Source organism: Panulirus ornatus, chromosome 8 (assembly GCF_036320965.1).
Source record: "Panulirus ornatus isolate Po-2019 chromosome 8, ASM3632096v1, whole genome shotgun sequence".
Lineage (NCBI taxonomy): Eukaryota > Metazoa > Arthropoda > Malacostraca > Decapoda > Palinuridae > Panulirus > Panulirus ornatus.
In genome coordinates, this window is record NC_092231.1 from 2396268 (window position 1) to 2415696 (window position 19429).

A 19429-nucleotide genomic window follows, 5' to 3' on the forward strand; every position below is an offset into this window, starting at 1 on the left:
ACACGGCGGCAGTTCCCTCCCTCGCCTTACAATGAACAATAACACTGTAATTACTCGTAATCACAGACATTTCCCGCCACTCCATCTCCAGCAGAGCAGCCAGCCAGCCACTGATTCCTTACCCTTCGTTATGAAGATGGAGCGTGAACGAGAGGGAGAGAGACAAGAAGAAGAAGAAGAGAGAAGGTTTAATAGTGTGAGGTAGAGGGAGGGAGGCTCAGTCTGGCCCCAGCCACCGTACGGTGCGGGTTGGTCACTGTGTAGTGTTGGTGGGCCGGCCGGCGGCGTTGTGCTCCTCCTGCTGACCTCCACTGCACCCCCCCACCCCTCACCCACCCCCACCCTCCTCAGCCACACGTCTCTACCCCCCCTCAACCAAACCACGCCCCCCTTTCCCCACCACGCCACGCCCCCTCTGAGACCCCACAATATCTTGTCCCCCACCACTCACTCCTGCAAGACCTCACTTCCCCTCTTACCCTCACTCCTCCCCTAGTTCCCCTCCCTCTCTTTCCTCCCAACACCTCACTGCTCCTCCTCCTCCTCCACCATCCCTCAGCCACACCACCCACCCTCCTCCCCTCTCTATCCATAACGCTATCCCTTCTCTACATCCCCTACCCATCCCTCCCCTCCGTCCTCCTTTACCCCTACCCCATCTCTCTCTCTCTCTCTCTCTCTCTCTCTCTCTCTCTCTCTCTCTCTCTCTCTCTCTCTCTCTCTCTCTCTCATCCCCTTCCTTCACCAGCCATCATCCCAACCTTCATTCACGAATTTCTTTCTCTCCTTCTTCCTGCCTCACACCACCTCCATCGTCCCACTGCCCTCATCCCCACACGTCCACGACCTTCCTGCTGGTGATCCGACATTCCCTCAAGTGTCCTGCTTCTCCTGCCGGAGTCCTGATCGCTGCAGGAGTTCAACTCTTCCTCTAGCCCCCCCTCCTCCTCCTCCCCCATCCCCGCCACGTCCTTCCGGCTTTCCATCTCACCTCTACGTGTCCTTGTGCTCCTTCTCCATCAGGAGTCGTACCCTTCCTTCCGACGTCCTATTTCTTCAGTCGTTCCAGTCTTCCTCTTCTTGTGGTCCCAGACTCCCCCAGGCGTTGCAGTTTTCCTAAGAGAAGTCCCACGCCTCCTTCAGGAGTCTTGTCCTCCTCCAGGTGTTCCACAGCTGTCTCAAGCGCCTTTCTTCCTCAGGGGGGTCATTACCCTTCACCAGTAGTCAGGAGTTTCTCCCAATAGCCCCAGCCAGTCATCTTCCAGGAGTCATAATTGTATTTCAGGAATCTCCAGCCGCCCTCCAGGCGTCATAACCACAGTCCAGGGACGCCAGCTTCCCATCAGGCGCTGGAACTCTCCTGCAGACGCCCCGTCCCTCCTCCAACTGTCTCATCCCACCTCCGCCAACCGTCTCATCCCACCTCCACCAACCGTCTCATCCCACCTCCGCCAACCGTCTCATCTCACCTCCGCCAACCGTCTCATCCCACCTCCGCCAACTGTCTCATCCCACCTCCGCCAACCGTCTCATCCCACCTCCGCCAACCGTTTCATCCCTCCCTCTAACTGTTCCATTTCTTCTGTAACTGTTCCGTCCCACCTCCGCCAACCGTCTCATCCCTCCTCTTCTCGAAGCGTCCTCCTCCCTCTCCAGGGTGCCAGCCTTCCACATTTCCACCCGTCCTCCAGGTACCTGACCTCTCCTCCACTATCACTTCCATTCATCGGAAACCTCCTCCAAACGTTCCCTTCCTCCGCACGGCGGCGCCACAAACGTTCACGCTCGTCTCCCGGCGTCTCCCCCCCTCCCCCAGGACCCTCGATCCCCATCCCTCCTGTGGGCGCCTTCTCCCCGCCCCCAGCCACCCCTCTCCCCTTCCCACCACTACGTCAGGAGGGCCACTGTGTATAGCCCAGCTCTCCACTACTCACCCAAATTGCACCACTCGTCCTTACTCATCAGGGTCTCTAGGGGGTGAGTACACCAACTCCTTACTCATCAGGGTCACTGAGGGTGAGTACAACATCTTTTCACTCGTCAGTGACTCCTGGTGGGTTGTTTTTCCCAGTGAAGTTTGATGATCGAAAGTGAAGTGGACTCCGACGTTTGTCACTATTGCCACTGGTGAGCCAGTCACTGCTGCCTACACCTAGTGGGAGGTTGTGGTGGAACACGAGGGAAGGGAGACAAAAATATCAGTCATCAAGTGTCACGTCTTACTATGTGTGCGTAATGCAGGAGTTCCACATTCCAGGCGACTTAGCTTATGTGCTTCGAAAACATTTTTATTTTTACTACTATGACAATATCAGCGGTACGCGAGACGTGACCTAAGGTAGTAGAGCTTTTAAGAAGTGATTCCCTTACTGCAGAGTGATACCGTAACCGATTTCTTTTTACCCGATTTGCCGATGTGAAAACTTATGTAATTACGTTGAGGGGATGAGCGAACAAGTTCATTTCTATTACTAAGGGAGAAGACATGAAGTCTGTCATCTTACTACCGGGTTATCTACGGCTCCGTCGCTCTCCTTGCGTCTTCCTGGTGGCCTAATATACGACCAGGGAGGACCACATTCTCTCTCGTTCATGTCTACCTTCTCGGGTCTCACTCGGGGATGCATGTGTGAGCTGCATCTTGAGAGGCATCACAGAATGATCGTGTAAGTCGTCTGTTGTTCAATCATGCTTCAAAATAGTGGAAAGTCTTGGTATCTGTCCATACATATAGTGGAGTCCTCTTGGTCTATTCTTGTTTAATGGACTGTCGTTTTGGGTGGTTTTTATATGGATGTCTCGTCTTTAAGGATCTTCATAACATACTATGATATCCTGCCTCACGAAAGTATATAATAACCAAAAAGTATTTGATGTAGAACTCCAAACTTCCCTGTACATTCTGAAAGCTTCACAACTTAGTTTGTCTTGTATCTAAAAACGCTGCATGCTTAAGAGCAATTACTGCAATCCTTAAATAGAAAGATGATGATAATCACAGCAAATACATATATGCCGAGAATATACAAATACGTATATACCGAGAATATATAACAATCCTTGCAAAACTCAGCATTTCAGAACACTACATGTCAAGAGAGAAGATAGCAAGTACTTGTGTTAAGACATGCCCTCATCAACTTCTTAAGTAAATATCAAAATGGAAACACATAAACTTTACGCCAAGTTACGTCCAGTTCAGACTGACGGAACAATATTTCTATGCTTGGTGAAGTAACGCAGGTGTGAGGCGACCAAGCGTGTGTATAGAGAAGCAGGTCTGCGTCACTAAGAAGGAAGCCTGACCCGAAACCAGACGCAATGGTTCGTTAACAAGTGCACCAGAACGACCCTGTTGAGGATCTTAAGTTTACTGATACTGAGCGATACACCGAGACTCCATCAATTACGTCAGGACAATTATTTCAACCATCAAGAGGCCCAGATCTGTCCAGCATCTACACATCTGAGTCACTCTCGACTGACACACTTGTCTGGCTGACTGGGTTCGGGAGTACGGGTCACAGAGCACGGCTTAGACGCACACCAGACGATATACCCGCCAACCACTGGCTACTGGATTCTAAAATAGGTCTCGCTCTCCTCACGAGGTGGCATACATCGCACACTCTCTATACCTGCATAATTGCTATTCACTTAACTTCCATCACGGCGAAATTTGACTTTATTGAGAAACTGCAAGTACACTCGACGAGGAAAAGTCCTGATACATGCCTGAATGAAGCTGTACCGAGGATTTCCGTACAAGCTTTGATCCTGCGCGTTCCGGGACGTGTTTAACATCGGCCTGACGCAGGGCAGTCGTCCGCGACTGTCCTCAGCTATCTATATATTCTCTGTATTACTAAAGTTCTAAGTTGATTAATATTCCTTTTCTACGGTTAGATATCTATCTATTTAACCTACTCAAAGCAGTTCGGTTTTCTTCAGTTATGTCTGTGTATATTCTCACTGACTAGCTATCAAGGTCTGCTCGACAGGCTGGCGACACTGTTGGCTGCGCTTTAATTCATCACGACTCATGACTGCGCCCACAACCCCTCCCTCCCCTCTGCGTCCATGACCGGCCCAGTTACAACAACTCGTCGAACCTAACCTGAACGAAAGGCGGAGGTCCTTATGGTGAGAGGGATCTCGCCACCGATTTGGGCTTCATTAAGTCACTACCGGATATATAGTCTTTAAAAGTCAATAGCAAATGAACCACTCCTACACTCAAATGCGGCAAAACTAGTTACAATTCATTTATGCGTCTTATGAACCAGTCATAAGATAAACCAGCAAGTGTCTGACGTATAAGGCAGGAGACATAATCCTGCGTTCGATCGTCCCTGATGACCCCGGCCTCCGTACTGACTTGATACACCCTCACGTTCGCTTGCCTGCCTCAGTAACATCCTAGCCTAACCGTTCCTGGAAACCCAAACACATTGCAGTCAACTTTACCTTCTCAGAATGATGTACCAGCGCACTGCCTTTATGTAGGGTAGGCACACACTCAAACACACAGACACCTTCCAATGTTTCAGCTGATAATTGGTTGGAAATCGTAATGTTATCTGGTTATAAATATAGCACTTGTCTATCATTAGATGTGTGCTGCTCGTCTAAGAGCCACTACAGGCACACACATATTCCGTTAACTTCAAGGACGTACCGTCGTGCTCAGGGCTGGGTGTACCACAGTGCTCAAGGGCGTACCATAAAAAGCTCAAGGTCGTTCCATTAGTGCTCAAGAGATTAAAATGACAGTTGACATCTACTGGTTTCTCGAAGCCTTGATACACTTTCACCCTTTGTTTTTGTTCATGATTTCACTGTCCTCTGCCTCTCTCCTTCTACGTTCTCGTGTGAGTTTGAGGTGTTCCTGCACTGCCATATACGGATGCCTGAATTCACACTTTCTCCTTAACCAAACCAGAAACTGCTTGGAAGGCAATCAGAATCTATGAATTAACTGCTTCAGGACCAATCATGAGACTTGAACTTATCTTGTATTCAGGTCTGGCTTTAAGTGCAGGAACCGATAAGAAGCCCATTCAGATGATAGAGCAAATGATACTTAAGTGACACCAAAACGAGTTCTCTCTCTCTCTCTCTCTCTCTCTCTCTCTCTCTCTCTCTCTCTCTCTCTCTCTCTCTCTCTCTCTTCCAAGCACAGTCTACATTCTGTTTCAAACATCAACAGTAGCTCGTTCGACTGTTCCATGGTCGCCTGCTGTCCCGCTCACTTAGCTCTCGGTGATTATTTATAATACAGTTTTAATGAAGAATGCCACCAGGATCTTTCTCAAACCCTTGAGCACAAAAACACAGCCCTGAAACACGACTGGTACCGCCTTTGAGGACGACGGTACGACCCATGAGTACGTTGGCCCAGCCTTTGACCCGATTCTTAAGGGTTAAGCCAAAGACCAGTCCATTATACACATGGGTCGTACCGTCATGGTCAAGGACCATACGCCCGTGATCAAGGGTCGTGTCGTCGTGCTCGAGAATTGCACCATCTTGCTGAAGAAGTTAACACCGACAGGAACAAGAGGCACGCAAAAAGGTCTGCATAATAACCTAATATGTAAAACAAGACAGGTTAGGCAAGGACTACATCATAATGCCAAGTTCACACATCGCTCCTGCATTAGCTAGGCTGTCCGGGCCTGCCAGCCTAAGCGTAGGTGGTTTAATCCTTGGTTAATATGGTGTGGACAAGGTTGGACTATATCTAGGTTACATTAGACGATGCTGCGCTTATTAGACTCCACTCATGCTTTGCCTGACTATGTGTTGTTAGGTAAGGTTATGATAACCATTAAGCTGGAATGTTTACGTTAGGTTGGTAAGGCGGTACGTTCCTGTGCACACTTACGTCGAGCGCATTCACTGGAAAGTGATTTCATTCCTACATCCGTATATTCATGAGGATTTGAAAACCTTAACTTCAGTTAGTGTTTTCCAGCATGAACACGGCTTTCTCAGTACACGTCCTGTTGTTCAGTGTTTGGAATCCTCTGATCACAGCTTCTCTGATTTTATTTACAGTGATGGCCGAGAGAATGTGCAGCCTAGAGCTCTTCCCTCCTCTCACTCTCGTCTCCCCATAATTATGGAAATCCGACCTTCCCTCTCCACGATTTTTAGCCTAAGCAACCCTGATACCATCACTGACATTCCTCCCTCACTCCCTCCCTCTCTGCTCTTCGGCGTCCTTGGTGTCTGTAAAGGGCACGAGAACTAATGCACTGTAACAAATGTACAGGAAGACCTCTCTGGCTCTAACGATAAACAGGTTATATTCTCACCACTGACGCGCTCCGGATGCCTGCTTGTTTTTTTTCATTTTTTTTCTTGTCCGGATGAACTAAAAAAGTTGTCTGGATGCTGTAGATTAGACAATGTAGGGACTGCTAGATTTATGATATATAATTCAAACCATCAGTAAGCTTCACAAGAACCACACTGAACGTGCGTGAACTGGAGGGAGAGAGAGAAAAAAGGGAGTATTCTCAGGCCGTTTCGCAAAACCTATGACGTGAGGGAGCGTTGCCATCGGACCCAGGCGCCCGCCGGGGTGCGTCATGCGTTGTGGCTGGTCACAGGCAGCAGCTACTGGCGCCGCGGGTTGATTTAAAATGTTAGTTATGGTCGCCGTCACTGACCATTGGTGGTACATCTCTGAGAGTACGCTGGTTCTTGTAATCTACTTGCGACACACACACACACACACACACACACACACACACACATATATATATATATATATATATATATATATATATATATATATATATATATATATATATATATATATATTTTTTTTTTTTTTTTTTTTTTCTCATACTATTCGCCATTTCCCGCGTTGGCGAGGTAGCGTTAAGAACAGAAGACTGAGCCTTTCAGGGAATATCTATTTTAATTTTCCAAAAGAAGGAACAGATATATATATATATATATATATATATATATATATATATATATATATATATATATATATATATATATATATATATGTAAATCCTTATGACCCCTTCTCAAGGGCCTGCCTGCAGCTCGAAGCCTACTTACAGTCAGTGCCAGAATTAAGGATCTGTCGAGCCCATAGCATACATATTTTTCTTTATTATCAGAAGACGTGATCACTGTCTTTCAGTAAATGATCTTTACCGTCATTATAAACAGTGGAACTTTCTTATGACTTATACAGTTTCATTCACTTTTATCAAACTATAGAAATAAATAAACGTGTCAAAATATTTCTTTCACAAATGATCTTACAAGAAAGTATCGGTAATTAACCTTTGTCCTGAATGATCAAGGTGACAAATACTTTGTTTATATGACAACTGTTGACACTCTATGTGATGCTTCGCCTTAGTATGAAGTACTGCTCAAACATATGTGTTGGAGACTCTTCATCTACCTCTCTACTGACGACACTAGAATCAACAGCCTTCCCTCACAGTGAATCATCTTAGCATTACCTCCCCTCACCCATCCCTTGCTGTACGTCGCCATGATGCTCCCATCTCCCTTGTCTACTGGTATTTCGTCCAGTGTTCTCGTGAGCCGCCAGCATACGTCCCCACCACCACCACCAAAAAAAGTTTGTAGCCGAAGCACGCGTCTGGCCGCTGCTTCCCACAGTTTGTGTGTGGAGACTGGCCACTCCAGTAAAGACCGTTACGATCCCTCCTCTCTTTACCGTTACGATCCCTCCTACCCTCCAACAGATAAGCTGCAGAATTTTGTTTCTCCATTTATCTTCCTCACTTCCTATAACCTTTACAATCTTGAGGGTCAGGTTCTACAGACAACGACAGAGTCATGACTCATAACTATATTCTTTTTCACTCTCCATCTTTTTCTTTCACACAATATAGCCTTGACTCGTGTATGTTTTGCCTTTGCCATGTCAGCTGATCCACTCCATCCAGGAAGGAGAAAGAACATGGGTAACTCTCATCTCAAACACAGAGGAAAGGTTGAAAGATGTGGTTGGATAAAAGATGTCAGAGAGGAAAAGAGCTTAGAAATGAAGTGTGAGGATGTAGACGACTCTTCAACCAAACTGCGTTTGAAAGGTATGAGAGAGAGAGAGAGAGAGAGAGAGAGAGAGAGAGAGAGAGAGAGAGAGAGAGAGAGAGAGAGAGAGAGAGAGAGAGAGAGAGCAAGTAATGAAAACAGTAGCACAGGAGAAGAGCAATAGGGAAAATGTGAACATGAACGCTGGACAAGGTGGAAGATAAACCTAAATTTTATATAAGGTTATTATGAGTATATTGTTAGTTAATGAGAAGATAATTTGAGGTACATGGATCACAAGGAAGAGTTGTAAAGGTATTGGTGATAAGATATGCGAGGAACTGAAAAATAATAAAAAAAAGTACTCACAATGGGAAAAACCAAAGCCTAACACCAGTGAGATGAAATGGAAAGTACAGAAACATCAAGAAAAGACATAAACAAAACCGAACAGCCCTCAGCCATGTAAGGCTCATAGTCCCAAAAAATTTTCTTAATATGTGCCACAGAAATTCACAGCTACACTTGACATTCCACCTCAAATGTTCGAGGTGCAGCTCGAGGACGGTTAATCACCAAGGGAATCGGGAAGGGGAAATGTTGTGCCCATCTCTAACAAAGCAGGCAGGGAAGTTGTGCTGGACTGTTGACCACTCTCTCCGAAGAATGTCGTCAGAAAAATTTTGGAAAAGATAATCATGAAGGAAAGTGATGATTACTTAGGAAGAACTACCTCAGTGTGAGACAATGCAGGGTCACGAAACGACCGTCATGTGTAACGAGCCTGTTTGATCTGTTTATCTTCTGGCAAGTGATAAAGTCGCCTTTAAGTACATATGGACATGTTCACCAAGGTGTCCACAGCCAATATGAGGCCGAAACTTGAATTATGTTTCCGTAGTTTGGTTCCCATATATAGAAATGATAGAGAAAGTCTAGAGGAAAGGAGCACGGATGGTCCCTCAATTAAGACAACTGAGTTACACTGAGACGTTAGAGGCCATAGTTTTGTCCAACACGGAAGAGAGAAGAGTGAGGGGTGACTTCCATCGCAACCTCAAAGTTTCTGAACCATTTTAATGTTGTCTACAGAAAGTAGTTCTTCAAAGAGATATCAAGACAGAGCAACCAAAGGCAATAACAAGAAACTAAGACAGCCAATTTGTTACGACATATATAAAGAAATACTTTTATGATATCAGAGTTACTGATGAAGGGGATAAACTGCTTGCCGATGCTGTAGATGATGATAGTATACAAAATGAAAAATAAAAAGTTTGACCGATTAAGTTCAAGAAATGGTGCCCCACGAATGTACATACCCAGCACTGTACTGTACATATAGGTTACTCACACACACGCGGATTAATACACATTCTCTCTCTCTCTCTCTCTCTCTCTCTCTCTCTCTCTCTCTCTCTCTCTCTCTCTCCAGAACCTACAATTACAGGACCTAATTCAAGTGATTATCAAATTTGAATCGTGTATTACTTCTTATGGCCGGTTAACAAGTGTCTTATGGCCGGTCAACAAGTGTCTTATGGCCAGCCAATAAGTGTCTTACGGCCGGCCAGCAACTCTCTCTGTGATGCAGTCAGTCTGTCAACCTCTTTTGGGAACTGCGGCACCGTCCATCACCACGACGGTACGACCCTTCACCACGACGGAACGACCCTTCAGCACGACGGTACGACCCTTCAGCACGACGGTACGACCCTTCAGCACGACTGTACCGTCATGCTTCAGGACCGTACCGCCGTGCTCAGATGGGATTAATCATATCTGATATTTGCACATGAGAGAGAGAGAGATAGATAGATAGATAGATAGATAGATAGAGATAGATAGATAGATAGATAGATAGTTAGATAGATAGATAGATAGATAGATAGATAGAGAGAGAGAGAGAGAGAGAGAGAGAGAGAGAGAGAGAGAGAGAGAGAGAGAGAGAGAGAGAGAGAGTGAGAGAGAGAGAGAGAGAGAGAGCCGTGGTGTCGGGCCGGAGTGGTGTGTGGCCAGGAGAGGCGGGAGCGACACATCATCATCATCAGATGGGGATGTGTCCGCCTGGTTTTTCCTGGGTCAAGACATCACACAACTTTTGAGGACAACCTCTCTAGGTCGCCTTTGGCTAATAAAGCTTCGTAAATGTCAAGGGATCAAGTGATAATTAAAATACTATTAAACTCCTTGAGCAAGATGAGAAGACCTCTTTTTTTTTTTTTTTTTTCTTGGCCCAGTTCAGTGGTACGACCTGCTTATCACGATGGTACAATTGTTCGAGGATGATGGTACGTAGAAGTTGAAACACGATGGTACGACGCCTCTGCACGATGGTACGACCCTTGACCACGAGGCTAAGATCCTTGAGAACAACGGTACGACCCTTGAACATGATGGTACGACCCTTGAACATGATGGTACGACCCTTGAACAAGATGGTACGACCCTTGAACATGATGGTACGACCCTTGAACATGACGGTACGACCCTAGCGGCTCTAAGAACTTGAACAGTGGTGGTCAAATCGAACTCTCTCTCCCATGATCATGTAAAGTGATGCTAGAATGTTCTTCACAGTCTTAAGATCATCATAGCTGTTCTAGAATTACATTAAATGATGGTACAACCTAACTAGTTATCCTAGGATGATGGTACAACCTAACTAGTTATCCTAGGATGATGGTACAACCTAACTAGTTATCCTAGGATGATGGTACAACCTAACTAGTTATCCTAGGATGATGGTACAACCTAACTAGTTATCCTAGGATGATGGTACAACCTAACTAGTTATCCTAGCATTATATTCCGAGATGGTAAATACTGCTAGCTTTTCTAGAATCATATTCAGTGATGGTAAAATCTTAATATATACTTAGGATTATATTTAGTGATGGTAAAATCTTAATATATACTTAGGATTATATTCAGTGATGGTAAAATCTTAATATATACTTAGGATTATATTCAGTGATGGTAAAATCTTAATATATACTTAGGATTATATTCAGTGATGGTAAAATCTTAATATATACTTAGGATTATATTCAGTGATGGTAAAATATTAATATATACTTAGGATTATATTCAGTGATGGTAAAATCTTAATATATACTTAGGATTATATTTAGTGATGGTAAAATCTTAATATATACTTAGGATTATATTCAGTGATGGTAAAATCTTAATATATACTTAGGATTATATTCAGTGATGGTAAAATCTTAATATATACTTAGGATTATATTCAGTGATGGTAAAATCTTAATATATACTTAGGATTATATTTAGTGATGGTAAAATCTTAATATATACTTAGGATTATATTCAGTGATGGTAAAATCTTAATATATACTTAGGATTATATTCAGTGATGGTAAAATCTTAATATATACTTAGGATTATATTCAGTGATGGTAAAATCTTAATATATACTTAGGATTATATTTAGTGATGGTAAAATCTTAATATATACTTAGGATTATATTCAGTGATGGTAAAATCTTAATATATACTTAGGATTATATTCAGTGATGGTAAAATCTTAATATATACTTAGGATTATATTCAGTGATGGTAAAATCTTAATATATACTTAGGATTATATTCAGTGATGGTAAAATCTTAATATATACTTAGGATTATATTTAGTGATGGTAAAATCTTAATATATACTTAGGATTATATTCAGTGATGGTAAAATCTTAATATATACTTAGGATTATATTCAGTGATGGTAAAATCTTAATATATACTTAGGATTATATTCAGTGATGGTAAAATCTTAATATATACTTAGGATTATATTCAGTGATGGTAATATTACCTATTTAAGAACTACATTAAGTGATGGAACAATGTTACTAGCTGTTCTAATATTATATTCAGTAGTGGAACAACCTTAATTCTACTTCTAAGATAACAAGCAGTTATGGAACCATGTCATTAGCTATTCTGCGATTACATTTAGTAATGTAACAATCTTACTAGTTATTCTAAGATTATATTGAGTTATGTTATAATCTTATGAGCAATTTTCAATGATAGGTTTATCCGGAGATGGAAAAAATCTTACCATTTATTCCAGAATTACATTGAATGAGCGAACAATTACACTGAATGAGCGAACAATCGCATCCGCTATTCCCGGGTCACATCCGGTGAAGGATCAATCTTACTGGCGAATCTCCGATTATATTCAGCGAGCGAGCAACCTTACCAGCTACTACTCTAATACTCGGTCCGACCTTATCAGTTGTTCTGAGAATGTGTGTAGGGAGGATCATAGTGCTATAAGGTGTTGTAGGAAGCCGTATGGTACTGGTACAACCAGCTTAGATGTGTAGTGGTGATCGCATCTCCTCAGCTGCCCACACACACACTCACACACACACACACACACACACACACACACACACACACACACACACAAGATGATCGGGAAACTAAGACGCACATCTATTGAGCTCGGAAAGACGGAACACTAAACCACCTGACCACGACGGTACGACCCTCGAGCACGACGGTACGACCGTTAAACACGACGGTACGACCGTTGGGCACAACGGTACGACCCGTGAGCACGACGGTACGACCCTCGAGCACGACGGTACGACCGTTAAGCACGACGGTACGACCGTTGGGCACGACGGTTAAACTTGGTTAAGGTCTGGAATGACCTCTGACCTGACCTTTTCAGATGCCCCTACTTTCACTAGTGGGTCAAGGCACCCCTGATTACATTGGTGGGTCGTTACCCCAGATTACATTAGTGGGTCAAGTTACCCCAGATTACATTAGTCGGTCAAGTTACCCCAGATTACATTAGTCGGTCAAGTTACCCCAGATTACATTGGTGGGTCGTTACCCCAGATTACGTTAGTCGGTCAAGTTACCCCAGATTACATTAGTCGGTCAAGTTACCCCAGATTACATTAATAGGCCAAGGTACCCTTGATTACATTAGCGGGTCAAGGTATCCAGATTACTTTAGTGGGTCAAGTTACCCCAGATTACATTAATGGGTCAAGTTACCCCAGATTACATTAGTAAGTCAAGGTATCCCTGATTACATTAGCGGGTTGTCAGACGTCGCGAACAAATACGATTCATCTATAAAAAACAAGTATAAGTTACCTTCAGTTGTCATTGATCAGCTTCGTGTACAAGATGATGGTGTGGGTAAGGTCTGTGTGGCAGGGTGTCCCTGTGTGGTGCCCACAGTCAACCCAGGTGTTCATCCTTTCCTAAGGTAATAGTCGAAATGAAATGGAGTATACATATATGAGTTTTCAGAATACCAGTACATCATCAACACGAATGATTTTATTCGTTATCTATCGTACACAACGACAGACCAAAGTCTGCCGTGATTAACGAGTTCTTAAGAACGATCAGTGATCAATACTTAAGACGAGGAGGAAAACAGACCGAGTTCAACAAGAGGCGTTACCACCTCAAGAAATGTTGATCCAACTCAAGCTGAAGACCAAGAGCGTAATGGAATGGCGCAGAGGAACTGACGAGAACAGCACACAGGGAAATATGAAGTCCATACCAGTCGGGGCCCAGGTCAAGGAAGGCTACGGACGTGTACACATACAGAAAACGGGAATATATGCCTTGCTACATGTCGTCAGGGACGAAGATGGGGGTAATGTGCTGAAAACGAGAAGCGGGATAGCAATGAGCGAGGACATCATACCGATGGGTCGTACCGTAGCACTCAGGGCCATCCCGAAGAGCTGAAGAGATGATTCAACAACAGCAGGAACCGGGGAGGACCTTCACATCCCACTGCAGAAGTGCCTCCACGTCTGCCCTGAGCCTGAGGTTCACAGCTAACATAAGACCAGAGATTTCGCCAAGCGTTCAGCCGCGTTCCAGACCTTGTTTCCAGCAACTGCGGTCAACAGAACTATTACAAGAAGCTGTTCCAGATCAGTGAAGGTTATGAATGGAGTTCAATGCGAAGAGACAGAGGGGACAGGACCCAATCTTGATGTATAAGGGATCACGCGCCATCCTCAAGAGCAAGGGGAATAAAGGTGGCGGGTGACTGAGCCAAACTACCCGGGTTTAAGGTATCATGGCTTGGGAAACTGAGGTATAAGGGGAAATGGATCAGAAACGCTGCCATCACGGAACACAACACAGATGAATGTCTGAGGTACACTGGTGACGAGAGAGAGAGAGAGAGAGAGAGAGAGAGAGAGAGAGAGAGAGAGAGAGAGAGAGAGAGAGAGAGAGAGCCGAGAGCAGGTTATCTGTAAGGTGATTGAGGATCAAATCCTCTGATGGATCAGAGCAAATCCTCACTGGCGGATCTCTGGACGCTCCGGGCGAGGCAGAGGGAGAGGTGGTGGAGGTGGTATGACGCTGGTGACCTGTGTCAGGGTGGATGACGCTCTGCTGGCATGTGTACTGTGCAGGAGGCCGCGCTCCTGCTGGTGTAATGATGATCCTCCTCTCACGAGAAACAGTTTAGGATGATGACAGGAGCGCCATCGACTTAACTGCCTCGATGTTAACATTTATTTGCTCTCCAGCACCAGATGCAGTGTGTGTGTGTGTGTGTGTGTGTGTGTGTGTGTGTGTGTGTATTCACGCCCGTTGGGAACTACAGAAGAAAGTGAAGCAAATTCATGAGCAAGGAATTCCACATGTAAATGGTCTGGCTACCAACAAACTTCGAAGGACCCCACTGGAGGTGAGAGAGCTGATTACCTGGATGAACTTAACGCTCGACCAGCAGGTCACTTAGGACAGGTCGAAGTGGTACTTCGGTGAGGGGATGAGCCAGCCAGTGAGAGGTGAGGGGTGAGCTAGCCAGAGGGGAGAGGTGAGGGGTGCACCAACCAGGTGAGGGGTGAGCTAGCCAGAGGGGAGAGGTGAGGGGTGCACCAACCAGGTGAGGGGTGAGCTAGCCAGAGGGGAGAGGTGAGGGGTGCACCAACCAGGTGAGAGGTGAGCTAGCTAGAGGGGAGAGGTGAGGGGTGCACCAACCAGGTGAGAGGTGAGTTAGCTAGAGGGGAGAGGTGAGGGGTGCACCAACCAGGTGAGGGGTGAGCTAGCTAGAGGTGGAGGGAAAGGGTAGAGGTGAGGGATGCACCTGCTAGAGGGCCGTACTACAGTGATCAATAACAACATGAATGTTACTGTAACGTCAAGACCGGCTGTACCAGCCACTGTAATACTGTTACCATCGTGAAGGTGATACACTTCTGGGAGCGTATCGTTACACAGGTGTGACCAGGGTACCTGTAACTGGAGGGCTGGCGTTACAGTAACAGGAGAGGCTGAAAGCTGTTGAGCTCTCCCAGGTGATGAATGTAGCCACCGCCCTCCACCGCCTCGCTGCTTCATATTGAGTGATAAATGGAAATGATGGGGAAGAGAAGGTGAAGACCTGTACTCTCTAGATAAACGAATTATTTACTAGAGTTTGTGAATTTGTGACGAACGAGGGTAGAAGGTACGACCCTTGGATTTAGGTCACTTGTAACTTGTCAAGACGACCCTATATTTTGAGTCACCAGTGCTGGTCAAGACGACCCTGTGAGTTGAGTCACCCGTGGCTCGTCAAGACGACCCTGTAGGTTGAGTCACCAGTGCTGGCCAAGACGACCCTGTAGGTTGAGTCATCAGTGCTGGTCAAGACGACCCTGTAGGTTGAGTCACCAGTGCTCGTCAAGACGACCCCTGTAGGTTGAGTCACCAGTGCTGCTCAAGACGACCCTGTAGGTTGAGTCACCAGTGGCTGGTCAAGACGACCCTGTAGGTTGAGTCACCAGTGGCTGGTCAAGACGACCCTGTAGGTTGAGTCACCAGTGGCTGGTCGACTTTTTGGCTACCAAAGTTCAACCACTTTGGGCGGCATGTCCTCACGCAGGATGCGAGGCGTTCGCCTTATAAAGCAGTCCACTTCTTTAGGAACGAAATTATAAGCCACTAAACATGGGTCGAGGTCCAGTGTGGTGAGGAATGAGGAGAGTCTGAGTCTTCTCCGCAGAGGCCACACCAGTGCTGCTACCAACCCCGACGACACGACAACGTCTGAGGTGTAGGTGAAGCACTGGATAATACAGGAGGGAGAGAGTCGCCTGGTGCGACAGGAGCTAAAGGACGTGAGAGAGCGCATGTTTTTGTTAGCTACCGAGGCGGCGCGACACGCAAGTATGACGCATCAATGACCGAGGATAAAAAAGAATGAATAAAAAACTGGGGCGTAAACAAAAAAGTTCTGATCTTTGTCCAGTCAGAGGTTTTCGAGGTAGGTAGAGTATCATTTTCACGGGTCATATTTCTATAGTGTCTTTGTTATCGTCTGTGTCCAGCGAGAAAATTTCGAGGTAGATTAAAGGATCATTTTTCTACGGGTCATATTTCTTAAAATGTCTCCGTCACATTCTGTGTTCAGTGAGAGGCTTTCGGGGTCATGTTTATAAGATGTCTTAGTTTTCTAATTCGACCTAGATAAAGGATCATTTTTTTACGGAGAATATTTCGAACTTATTTCTCTTAGACTTGAAGATAAGTCTGTTTCCAGCAAATCAGCATTTCTTTATTATTCATAAACTAACGTGAGCTATGTGGTATGAAATGACTGCTGCCAAACTCGAAGGGAATCAGTCAAGTACTGAGATTAAATTCTACTTCACAGGAACTGGCAAAGTGGTATATATGCGGTAAAGAAAGCGAGGGACCTAGCACGCATCCTTACAGTACTCCAGCTGAAGAAACACCATTGTGAGTGATTAACTGTTTCCTGTTTCTAAAGTAGCTGTCAAAACAGCTCACTTTTTTCCCCCCTCGCGGATACCAAAGTATCTCAGATACGTCAGGAGGGTCATCAATATCGAATATCTTTTTCCCCGAGATCATGATACACGAGCGAAAAGTCAACGTGTAACGTTAGGTCCCTTGTGGATGATCGTGACCCAGTTGTGTACACGAGGAGTTCCGGTGCAGCTTTGGCTAATGCCAGACCCACGCTAGCGTACGGAAGGCGGCCCGTCACCCTCATGATGTTACATGGTCTGCTCACACGTCATTCACTTAAAAACTACGACGACGAATTCATGACGGACATGAGAATGTGACCTTTGTACGTACACATCATGACCTGTCTTACCCACCTTCACCGGCGAGGGAAATATACCTTTTCTTGTCACAAGTCTTATGGGGATGCGCCCTCCAGTGTTCCCCAGAGTGGGAGAGGTACGGTAACACCTGGGGTGGGGGGGGGGTTGACCTGATACGTCATCATCATCATCATACCTACATGAGGTTGTACAAGTACGAGGATGGTTTCCTCATAATATCATGGAAGATTTTAGTGAGTTACGGCATGCGCTCGCGCAGGACGGAGGGCAAAATTGTGATATACTGAACACTGATTAACACTGATTAACCAACACCTGTAGCACGACGGTACGATCCTTGAGAACGACGGTACGACCCTTGAGTGCGACGGTACGACCCTTGAGTGCGACGGTACGACCATTAAGCACGACAGCGGTACGACACTTGGGAACCATGACTTTGCTTTTACGACCTTGACCTTAAAGGCGAAGGCAAAGGCTGGGCTCTCGTGCTCAAGGGTCACACGTCGTGCTCAAGTTGTCAGGTCACAGTGACCCTCTGACCTTTCCTAAGATGTCACATTAAACTTCCTGAGTAAATGTATCTCTTCTGGTTGACATCAACCACCTCATTACGGTGTTTCTTTAAGCATATATACACCCCCTCCCCCCCTCCGCTCAAGGACACACCATCAACCATTATTAACCTGGAGGGTCTGCTCAAGGACATATCTGTTCCTGCGGGGACTGTGAACGCACCAGCCAAGTGTCCTGAACACAGACACATCGTGGAGATGATGGTCATGACCTTCCCGCCATAGTACCAGGATCACAAGTCGTTATAGAAAACGAGAGAGGGTTGGTTTCATCGCCGGTCCTTCGTTGCACTGCCACTCGACTATGAGGAAGTCGAGCATAATGGTGGCAAGCCGAACTCAAAATATTTCATTTCATATATATTTTTTCCCTCGTCGTCCTGGTGTGTGGGTGAACGAAAACCAACTCAACTCATTTTTTTTCATGGTTTGTTATTTCGTTCACTGAGGTGAACGAAAAGGTTTAGTGACCTGAAGAGCTGGCTGTTCACACACACACACACACACACACACACACACACACACACACATATATATATATATATATATATATATATATATATATATATATATATATATATATATATATATATATATATATTGGAAAGGATCACAATTTTGTGCGTGATCAAAATATTCCTATGAGTCCATGGGGAAAATAAAACACGATAAGTTCCCAAGTGCACTTTCGTGTAATAATCACATCATCAGGGGAGACACAAGAGAGAAATATGTCAGTTGATATACATCGAAGAGACGAAGCTAGGATGCCATTTGGTGAACATGCGATTGTCCATGTATATATATATATATATATATATATATATATATATATATATATATATATATATTTTTTTTTTTTTTCATACTATTCGCCATTTCCCGCGATAGCGAGGTAGCGTTAAGAACAGAGGACTGGGCCTTTTTTGGAATATCCTCACCTGGCCCCCTCTGTTCCTTCTTTTGGAAAAAAAAAAAAAAAAATATATATATATATATATATATATATATATATATATATATATATATATATATATATATATATATATATATTTCTTTTTTTTTTTTTTTGCTTTGTCGCTGTCTCCCGCGTTTGCGAGGTAGCGCAAGGAAACAGACGAAAGAAATGGCCCAACCCACCCCCATACACATGTATATACATACACGTCCACACACGCAAATATACATACCTACACAGCTTTCCATGGTTTACCCCAGACGCTTCACATGCCCTGATTCAATCCACTGACAGCACGTCAACCGCGGTATACCACATCGCTCCAATTCACTCTATTCCTTGCCCTCCTTTCACCCTCCTGCATGTTCAGGCCCCGATCACACAAAATCTTTTTCACTCCATCTTTCCACCTCCAATTTGGTCTCCCTCTACTCCTCGTTCCCTCCACCTCCGACACATATATCCTCTTGGTCAATCTTTCCTCACTCATTCTCTCCATGTGCCCAAACCATTTCAAAACACCCTCTTCTGCTCTCTCAACCACGCTCTTTTTATTTCCACACATCTCTCTCACCCTTACGTTACTTACTCGATCAAACCACCTCGCACCACATATTGTCCTCAAACACCTCATTTCCAGCACATACATCCTCCTGCGCACAACTCTATCCATAGCCCACGCCTCGCAACCATACAACATTGTTGGAACCACTATTCCTTCAAACATACCCATTTTTGCTTTCCGAGAT

At 44.9% G+C, this 19429-nt stretch overlaps 1 protein-coding gene across 1 annotated transcript in view; it reads left to right on the forward strand.

Annotated features, from left to right (window-relative positions):
* The first annotated feature begins 293 nt into the window (after positions 1-293).
* LOC139749662 (uncharacterized) overlaps positions 294-19429 on the forward strand; it is a 196583-nt gene continuing 177447 nt past the window's right edge. The window contains exon 1 of the mRNA XM_071663827.1: positions 294-1977. The gene's annotated coding sequence lies outside the window, so the exon portion shown is untranslated. The remainder of the gene's footprint in view (positions 1978-19429) is intronic.